Genomic DNA, 10945 nt, shown 5'->3' on the forward strand with positions numbered 1-10945 from the left:
ATCAGGAGCTCCCACGATGATCAATACTAACGAGTAGATTAGAGAGAATGAAATTTCTATGTTGCCGAACAAAAAGGCGCCCTTGATCAAATACCCAGTAAATTTTCAACAATTCTTCATTGAACGAAGAGAAACAAATCACAAATTGCTGTAGTAGTACATTAGCACAGTTACAACCAGTGGCCTAGAGATTACTGTGTTGACAACGTCGTGTTTTATGATTAACGTGACGCAATACAAATATAACAGACGGAATTCGCTCACTTCAAAGCATTGCGTGGACTCGTTTTAATTCAATCCAAACAAGTGAAACCACCGGGCATAATTTATTTCACAGTGGCTTGAAGATTACTTCGTTGAGACGCATGTGACCACGAAATGAATTTGTCATATAGCCCGCTGAGTGGAGCCCAAACCATCGACCTCATTTCTTTTGAAATTTGTTGCGGGGAATTCGTAACCTGATATATATAGGACTTTTTAAAATTCCGATTATATTTGAAAAATTCCAAATTTGTGTGATACACCGATTTCCAAACATAACGTATGTACATGAAACGTAATTTGATCAGTTTTGACATGGCTTTTTTATTTCTAAATTCCAAACACAAATACGTTCCCAGGCAGCGAAAGTTCAAAATTTTCTCCGACTGAATATTTTCTGATGTTTCTTTCTATTTTGAAATATTCTCATTCAAATACGAGCGCCATATCAATTAACACATGTTCAGTTAAATTCTTGGTATCATGAAGAAAGACATGAGTCATCATCAGTATGTGAAGTTTTAACAAGAAGATCGTACGAAGGAATCAGATAAAATATGACAGCTGTCATAAATCATTGTTAACTGTGATTGGCAACAACAAAAACATGTCATTTAAAGATAAAAAAGAACCCACACAATGCAAATTCAACACAAAGTATTATACATTTAAAATTACATTTATTTGGTCATGTTAATTTATACATGGAATTTAATTTGTATAAAATATTTCATCCGAATCTGGCCTTGATTTCAAAGCTCTGAGGGTTTATATAACGTCGCATCGAAAGCTTGCTATGTACGAAGCAGACTATAAACATACTTATTGCTTAGCTTCTGTGACATCGTTGCGATGATTAACATGACCTTTGCAAACTTTTTCAAGATATTTAGAAAAATTACCCCACATTAATATGATTAATGTACTGAAAAAAATAGTGTGAAATATTTATCGTGAATCGAAGAAGTGGTAGAATAATTGAAATGACAATTTGTCCCGATTAGTCGATTACAGTCGTTTCGCGAGCTACTCTTCAATAATTAGCCACTGTTTAGTCATTCCCTTATTAATTTGCACTACTATTTGCTGACCAATTCATATTACACAAACATCAAATTTAAACTCGCGAAATTTTCAAAATATGGTCTAAAAATTTAATTAAGCAAATAAGACGTAGGAGAAATGTATTTCATCTATACAAGAAGAAAACATGCGGACAGTGCGGATGCACTTTTGATTACAAAAATAGTTTATCTCGGTTTTCTTCATGCTATAAATTATACCACAGTTTATCTGATGTTTTTGATAACCAAACATTCATCAAAACGGAACATAAATTCCAACCGGAAGGTCTGAAAGTTATTACAAAAGGCTCATTGTTTTCATCGTAGCATCGGAGACGGTGAAATGAAATATACGGATCATATAAAAGTGGAAGTAAGACAAAATGGCGGTTTGATGAATTTCGAAATAGAAATGAGCGTGAAGCTTGCATAGAAAATACGGAATCAGAGAAAAATAGATTGAACAGCAGTGTGAACGAGACGAATGTAAATACGTGGTTACAAATTTTATACATGGAATATGGTTCATGAACTAAACCGGACCTTTCCAGAGCATTTGCGAATGATGGGTCGTATTTCAGTGACCCCATACTCGTGGAACATACTAAGACAAATCTGTTTCAGGTTCATTTTTGAGTAGATGAATAGCGTTCGCCAAGCATGGTATTGAATAATATAATAAATGAATCAGACTTGTCATCCCTCTTATAAAAAGAAAATTTCTTCCTGACTAAGAATGATTTAAAAATATTCATTTTGTTTGTGATTTCTGGGGGAATCGAATTTTAGGGTATAAAAATGATTTCGATTTGCTCAAATTTTATATTCAGAAAAAAATATGTCGAACACTCGCAAATACGCAAGTAAGTCGCAAGTAAAGATTCTCTTTCTCGCATTTACACAATTCCAAATCATTTTGAGATGGAAATAAACAGATTTTACTGACGTATCAAGGAATGTTCTGGAGTTCTCTGAATTTTCATTGAACCCAAGTTATGATTTTATACAAGTATTTATTAATGATATTATTGATACATTACATTTAAAATTGTTAACCAGTGCCCGCGGTCGCTGTTGACCTTTTGTGTTTTGACAAAAGCAGGTTGTAGTTTGTATGAGTCCTGACGATTGCTGGGTCGTTTGGTGACAGAACCAACACGCTGTCCACACAACGATGATGATTGACGACTTAAACATTTTTGTTGTTTCTAAAATGTGATAACCAACATACCGATTCGTCTTTACAATTGCCTCTTGATTTGCTTGACCCAGCGCTCAACTCATCATTCGTTCGTTTGATAAATAGGAAATACTACTTGCCAATGATGACGCCGTGGTCATCCATCTCTCTCGCCTGACAATCTCAAGCACACCCGATCGACGCACGCACTATTGAAAATAATCCAAAATTTCAAATACGTTGTATGGTAAATAAGGTAATTTTCAACCCTATTTATATTTTACTGTTATATTTATTCAACAACGTATAAATCGAGATGGAATAACCATCCAAATATACGGATTAGCTTAGCTGAAGAACATAGATATAAAAAAAGTTTTCCATGAATGCGCAGCGTACTTACCAAGAAATTTTGCTAAATTTTCCGAATAGAAAAACACCCCTTGCGTTCAATATGTGGGGTTTCTTTCAATTACCATTCGATCACGGGTGGTTTAGCATGTTGAATTTCAAATTTCATGTACGGCAATGTTGTTTGTTTATCATTGATGTGATAAAATATACTACTCCTGTTGATGAGCTTTTTTTGTCAGCCGGACATATGCTATTTGACAATTACAAGACTAATAAAAGCAGACGTAGTAGAAATGTACGCTGACAAGTGGTGTTACAAAAATGTATTAAATTACGAGACATTTTAAAGTAAATAACCTTGTCTCTGTGCTTAAAGCGTATTTGCGCTAGGGCCCTCAAGCATAGATTTTTAAGACACAGTTACATCGGGTAAATTAAGTCATATTTGTATATAACTATATATATTTGTATATAATACTGAAAGTGACTTTACCGATTTAGGTCGCAATGACTTCCATGCCTCAACCTGTGAAATGATTTAAGAAATAATTCGGAATTGACTGAAACGGCTATTTTCGGCACTAAATACGAAAGTTCGGTACATGATATACATACAAGTGTACCTTATTCGTTTATCTTTTGTGATTGTTTGAAGTTATCAGGGCATATTATGCTTTTCGGTACATTTATGGTAAAAATTAGAATATATATGACTAGAGTAAGATTAACATTGGAGATCAAAATCAGCTTGCAATCGTCAAGATGCTAATGAGAACAACTTCGAAGAACGCAGCTTATCGCTCGAAAACAGTGGTAGAGGGAGCAAATAAATAATAAAATCCATATTTAGGTATATATCTGCTTACCTTTAGCTTCTCATGCTTAAAGCGATGTCCACAAAGCAAACATTTCACAAACAATAAGCAGAAGTAGTGTGTCTCTAAGCACGAATGCCGGACAGTTTTTGTATTCTATTTTATGTTTTGTTATTGAAATACAAAAGCAAAAATGCGCTTGAAATAGTTACGGTCACAACACTTTCTACGCGCTAACTATCGGCGAGATAGTTCAATTAAGTGTTTATTTCGATTTGGTTGATTTATAATTAATTGTTAATTGCTTCTCCTAATGACTGACCCGTGTGTTTATATGAGACTGACACATGTTCGGTAAACAATTTACCATTTGATGCAATCATTGTTTGCAGCAATGGTTGTTGTTTACTACGTGGATATTACGAAGCTTATTCTCAGCGTTGCCTACTCAAGAAAAATATAAGGATGTTTTGCAGAGGTAATATTTTTATGGCATTTTTAAGCCACTAAGATTATATCTCGATTACGGCCTCATTGACAAATGTCCACGGGCCATCGCTCCGACCGAGCAAACACATAGTGGTGCAGAACCCTCCATGTTTGGAATAATCATATCCTATTCCTCATTACACGAGCAACTAACTTAATACAGTTTTGCGTGATTTAGTTTTTAATAAAAAAACAATGACCATCACCTTCATTAGAATTGGGAATAAAAACACGAGATAAGGAAATTCGTTCCGAAATTGACAGCAATTAACGGAGTTGTAAAACGTACTTTTTAAAAATGTACAATATTTTAATGTATATGAAATAAGTTTCAATGAAAAACGTTGAGATTTTAAAAGCAAAAATGCTGTAAAGCTATATATCTAACATTATGTACATGTCATGTATTTTAATTTTTAGTAAATTGTGTTTTGACAGTAAATTGCGATATAGTTCGGCTTCATTTATCCGCTATTATTTTTCTGATTGTGATGAAGTGCTTCGGCAATAGGTAAGGTTAGGTAAGTCGACGTAATTTTATAAAGCTTTTGTAGAGTTTTGCCAAGTTTCCCTGTTGGATTTTTACGACTGGCCATGCCAGAACATCAGCTTCATGAGAGACCATGAAATATTCCTTCACTTTATTCCCACAAAGTGTTTCAGGAGTTAGTTTGATCTCGTTTTGATATTGCAAATGACCAATGGAATCATACAACACACCACATCATACAGAGCAACAACTTACATGGAAAAACAAAAAAAAATGTAGAAAGTGTTATAACCTACATTCGTTGTATTATATGTGGTTTTACTGGGTCGTGAAAGGTTTGATTTTTGAAGATGAATCAAATACTAATTTAACAAGCATAATAAACATTGTCACGTAAATTTTTTATGACATTTTGACAAAAAATAACGTTCGTTTTAAATTGACACACACGTGTTATAAAACGCCGCCGATTTATTTGATTGAAGGAAACGAGCGATAGTACAAGTAAAAGAACTAAACTACAAAGCGTTTTTGCCATTTCGGATCTCATAACGATCTAGCGCTATAAAGATTAAACGTTTTTTATGGGCCATGCATGACACAAGAAAATTTTCCGCAACCGACGATAAAAACTGGAAGTTTAGAATTTATAAGTCGCCGACAAAATTTTATAACATCGTATTAGGTCAGAGTTTGCCATGTATGACTACGAATAAAATAGTTGCGGTCCACGCCTGATCGAAGTTATTTAACAAATAAATTCGAAGGTTGTTATGGAACGCGAGATGGAGGCAAAGTCAACACCATAAACATCATTCCATCATAAACCATATCAACGACAGTTTTACGCGCAGCAAAACTTCTGATGTGGAATCAGGTTACCGTCGTCGTTAAAGCGATATAAAATTTTAAATTGCTTTTGATGAAAATAAATATAGATTAAAGAATTTAGTTATTTTCCGATAAAACAGATTCTGGAAATTTTAAAACCGGTATTTCTGATATGTGTCATTAAAACGACGATAACGCCAATCTGTTCCTATAACGTTAAAATCGATTTAACCAGGTCGTCTACGTAAATAATGCGGAATATCTAACATAAACTTGCATATTTTTATATATTGTGTTCATACACGCACTTGCTGAAATCTGTATTAACCTGATGTAACCTCTAGAATTGGTTTAGCCAACTTCTTTCAGATTAAACATCAACAATTTATTTCGATGAATATGCTATAGTAAAATGAAGTTAATTCACCACACACGTTTTCGATTCAATGAATTTCTTCCGTCGGAATGCCTGGTTTATTTTCATTATCAAATAGCCTAAGTATGAGTACAGTGTCCACTTCCGACCGAAGTTTTGAGAAAATACACTTCATGTGGCAGTCCATAACAGTAGAGTAATAAGTGCCGCAATTGTCAACAGTTGCTAGGCATATTTCAATTTTGTTCGAAGCCAGATCCATTTTCTATTAGTTCGAAATCATTTTGATCATAGATTGAACATATCTAGGCAACTCAATGCATATACAACCCAAACATGACAGTATATAAATAAAAGTATCTCCCATTTATCATCTATGCACTTAGTGACTGGTGAGGGAAATTGTCAACGATCGTTTAAAAATACCTGAAGGACATGGATTGAAATCGTCTTTAATGCGTTTAGTGTTGACTACGATTTTCGTCGCGCACTTACTGTTTCCTGTGAAAGATAATGCTATTTAAAATTAATAAAATTAGTTCGTTTTAAATGAATAAATAGCTGTCAAAAACGTCTGCATTTTAGCAAGAATAAATCGTTTTTTGAATGACAAGGCTTGAATGTTTAAAAAAATGGAGTTTAACTATTTTCCTCCCATTAGTCGTTAGTTTATTGAAAATTATATATTTTAGAATTAAGGAAGTTAAAATTTCAAAACCACTGCATGCAATTTCCTGCAACAAATCTGTATTATCAGACTCAATCTACAAAACTGTGAACAGTCTACTTTAGAACTCGGTGAATAAAAAAAATATGTTTATGGTTCGCATGTTGAGATTTTTTTTATACGTATTATAAAACACCACAGTTTGTATTCGAGCCAAAAAAAACGAGACAACGACCTGTATAATTGACTCGAACCGCTGATATTCGACTGTATATTCAGGGTCGATTCATGTCTTTTAGAGGCCTTAAGCGCTTAAGACTATATGATGCCATATTTATATAAAATGACGAAACTAGTGTTCCATGTCATCTGGATAAGTTTCAGTATTCACTACTAAATAAAGGCTAAGTTATGATTAAATTATATGATATATTTTGAAAATATTTCTGATATTTACAAACATTTATAAAAATTTTGTGTTGCCCCCTTTCTGTTGTGCCCTAAGCACGTGCTTATTTAGCATGGTGGTTGATCCAAAACTGTATATATTAATGGCATAACTTCTATAAGAATATTATCAGAATATCAAAATGGTGGACGATCAGCAATTTTGACATATACCAGGCATGTAAATTACTTTTTGCAGATGTGAGATATGAAAAACGTTCAGATCTTATTACTCAAAATTACTCCTTCTCATTAAACCTTCACACCTGTGGTGCGGAGTGAGGATTGTAAATAAGTTGCCGTCGTTTTCTTCAACTGGTCCGTTCATTAAAATGAACGAAGCCTAAAATCAAATAAAGAATTCAATCTTAACGAGTGATATCCAGTCGGATCAAAGGTGTCAGTCATTTTGAATTCGCTTTAAATGCCTCTCGTTTCATCGGTCTCGATGCCACACGCCTCGCCTTTGATCTCAAGACGGCGAAAAATGCCGTCAGTCATCGGCTCGCGAATGAATAGTTGACGAAACGGGCTGTGTGTGTCGGGAAAACAAAGTGATTTTGCTTGAAAAGAGGAAAAATACGAACGTGCTAATTCGTTACGGTGCTTGAATGAAAGTTAGAAGCTCTACGAGGTGGGCCTTGCCGTCGCGGTTGCTGCGTTTTGTCAAATAGTTGACGGGAGTGAAACGAGCGAACGGCGAATTTAAATAAATCTCCTTTTAGCGCCTTTGATCCGTCCGCGTTGAATTGAAAAGGCACATCGATAAATCAATAGTTTTTCATGTCTTAAGAGAAATCGGCGCAATGTCGGATTGCGGCAAATTTTGATGGATATGTTGGTCTAACTACATCTCATATCTAGAAAATGCGCCACTGGCCTACTTATACTGCTTTCGCCGAATGAGATCCGCTTGCATGAATAATAAACGAGCCAATTATAGAGTTGTCAGAAGATGGTTCATCTCTGCCCGCAAAGAAATTTATCTTAATTCCGATATACTCGTACCAGATTAAACATGATACAACCTCCAGATGAACAGTTCTAGCGTGGAATTTTTTTCGAATTTTTATTCGGGTTACGGTTATGCTTGTGTGCGATGTCGAAATATCCCAATTAACTGAATGTTATTTTGAATATGTAGTTCCATCAGGTGCTTTTTGACGCCATTCATAGGCGACCCACAGTTGGTCGAAATGCGAGCAGATGATCAATTTTCGACAGACAAGGTTCATATCTCGTGGTATTCTTTTGCCGCCGCCTCATTTAGCACCTTGCCATCAAACACACTCGGCTGTCAAGATCATGTCGATAACAAATAACAAGAGATATTTTCTCCACACGTCACCTGCGCCATATTTACCGGCGTAATCTGTCACTCCAAAACAAATAAGGTACCTACAGAGAAGGATTATCGCATTTAGAAATTATCTGTGATTTCAACTTTTTTCTAATATTGGACAAAATAATTCATGTTGACACAACGCAAATGCTGTTTTTAATTCGCTTAATTTCAACACCACAATTCCATATTTTTCTTAAAACGTTTAACTTTGAACAACATTTGCTCGTTTTTGTTCTATAAAGAGAAATGGAAGTTTATTATTACCTTTAACCGCTAATGGGAAATGCTGTTTATTTTCACAGACCTTGTAAGAGTGTTCGTACTTAAAAGGAAGCCTCAAGATATCCTGTTCTGTCAGCAGTAATATGAATTCCTTAACCCTGTTGTCGGACGTAAGTATAAATGTGTTGTTTTGCATTGCAATTCAAAATTTTCTAATCCAAGTGTTAATGTACCAAGCATCTCGTCGATTAAAAATAGCTCTTCCGAAAAGATTACTAAATTTTGCGAAACACGATAATAGAGATTTGCATAAACACATCAACAAACCTCGGGTAAAGAGAAAAAGAAAGCGTTAGACAAGTTCATCCATTTTGATCGACTGGTCGTGATTTCGTGACACATTGCATGGATGTGAAAACCGCTACAAGTTTTTTTGACAACATTTATAATAATGACAAAAAGTTAATGATATTTACCACAAAATTAACTGGCTCATGAGTGTTGATAGATTATTATGAGTGAGCTGTAGTAATGTTACACGAATTTAAGTCGTCGTCGATTCAACAATTGTAGCATCTTATCCAAGGTAAGTTGTCTATACCCCTAGTTGTCCCTAGATAGATTAGTGTCCAGGTATTGTCAGTACATATAAACAAAACTTATTATAATGGAGTTGCTTGAAAATACAACAATCATGCACTTATCATGCTCAACAATTCTAAGGATTCTCGCCACTACAGCCAGGTACGAGTAAACTCCGATCCAATGCCTGTAACCGAGCGTTGTTCCTAATGTAGGGGCCGTTTTCAATCTTTCCGATTCATTTTGGAAATGTGAGAAGTAGTTATTTGGCTTTTGTGTCGGTATCTTTTGTATCTGACTCATTTGAATCATCTAGCGGATAAATAATAACGTGTGATTGAAGTTGTCATTCCAAATTCAATCAATGCTATCAAAAACGACAAGATCCGACTACACAGCCCATGTCTTGGATTTTCGACAAAGAACTTGTGGTTGAATATTTAACTTTTTATGTTACTGATTTCAAATCAAAGGCACCACAGGGCGGCGTTAAATCAAACTTCGCGATTCTGTGGTTATCAGTGATTCTCAACTGTATTCCAACATTATACCTCAATTGCAAAATACAAGGCAATAATGGCCTGCTCACCTATTTTGCGAGTTTTACCTCCTACTGATGCGCAAACTTAGTCAGAGGTCCTACGCCAATTTCAAGTCCTTAACGGCTGAATGATTCGTTGAGTCTTTGAGTATAAACGTATAAACGTTAAGTATAAACAGGGAACATCATAACGAAGGAGTCCGGGAGCACATAGTACTTCCCTTGTTAAATTTTAAACTGATTAAGAAGCTCGCACGTTCCGTAATTTGACAGTATAATTTAGAGAAACATTTGTATTGTTAAGTATTTTGTATATTAGGGTATTAATTTGTACGATCTTAACGCTGTTGAGAAAGAATCGATGATTGATCATTCCTGCAATAACACGCTGATGTCGAAACACATAACCTTGCCATTGTCACAGCCAGATATTGCTCGAAAAAGAATATATCCGGAGCTCAGTGACAAAATCATTAAATTATCGCTGATTTTCTGTACAACTTACTTATATGGGACAAGCTTTTCATCAAGACCAAAAGGAAAAATAGTGTGGAAATCAACGCTATACTTTGCCTTGCAGAAACATCATTAGAACGGCGTTAAACAGGTATGATACAAACAAGACAACAGCAAATTTCTCAGTAAATAAATTCCATGTTTTGGAATACAGAAGGGATAGCAGTACAACTAAAATATTGTATTTTTTTGTAAATATTCAGCAAGTCTAGTATATTTCTAAGAGATAAATATCTACGCGCATAATAAAGTGGCCCGACATATAGCAGGGTCAATTAAAAACTAGTTGGCTCCAATAGTGCTTCCACAATGTTATAATTGTGTGCCCTCACTTCGTTCTTAATATTACGGTAAGAGTAAGGGGGACTTGGTTATTCTTTGTCAAATGAAACACGAAGCTAGTCTGTCGCACAAGGTTTTTCAAGGTTGGGATGTTGCTGTACTGTATATAAAGAGAGTTATCTGACAGTTACTTAATAAATACCCGAAATATAAATATCAAACCTTCTTAAACTCCAGAAGAAATAATATGAAACGACATTTGAAAATCACCGTGTGACTTTCCACTCAGCTTGCCTAGATTAACTATTCGAACGGGAGACAGCACATTTGCACCCACGTACATTTGCACCTACGATAATTGAACTCGCATACTTTTTCACTCACCGACATTTGGTTTACTACCCTAAGTTTTAGCGTATAGGTTTCATCCGCGGACATTTGCACCCACGGATATGTGCGTATATTAACATCCTTTTTTGC

The 10945-nt window shown here is 35.0% G+C and overlaps 1 long non-coding RNA gene across 1 annotated transcript; it reads right to left on the reverse strand.

Moving 5' to 3' along the window:
• Positions 1–848: 848 nt before the first annotated feature.
• LOC120336399 (uncharacterized) lies at positions 849–3869 on the reverse strand. Its single transcript, XR_005568796.2, has 2 exons — positions 3729–3869; positions 849–2717 (listed from the first exon to the last, which is right to left on the reverse strand). It is a non-coding gene; the product is annotated as an uncharacterized LOC120336399 (long non-coding RNA).
• Between the last annotated feature and the right edge of the window lie 7076 nt (positions 3870–10945).

The sequence above is a fragment of the Styela clava genome, chromosome 2 (assembly GCF_964204865.1).
Source record: "Styela clava chromosome 2, kaStyClav1.hap1.2, whole genome shotgun sequence".
NCBI lineage: Eukaryota > Metazoa > Chordata > Ascidiacea > Stolidobranchia > Styelidae > Styela > Styela clava.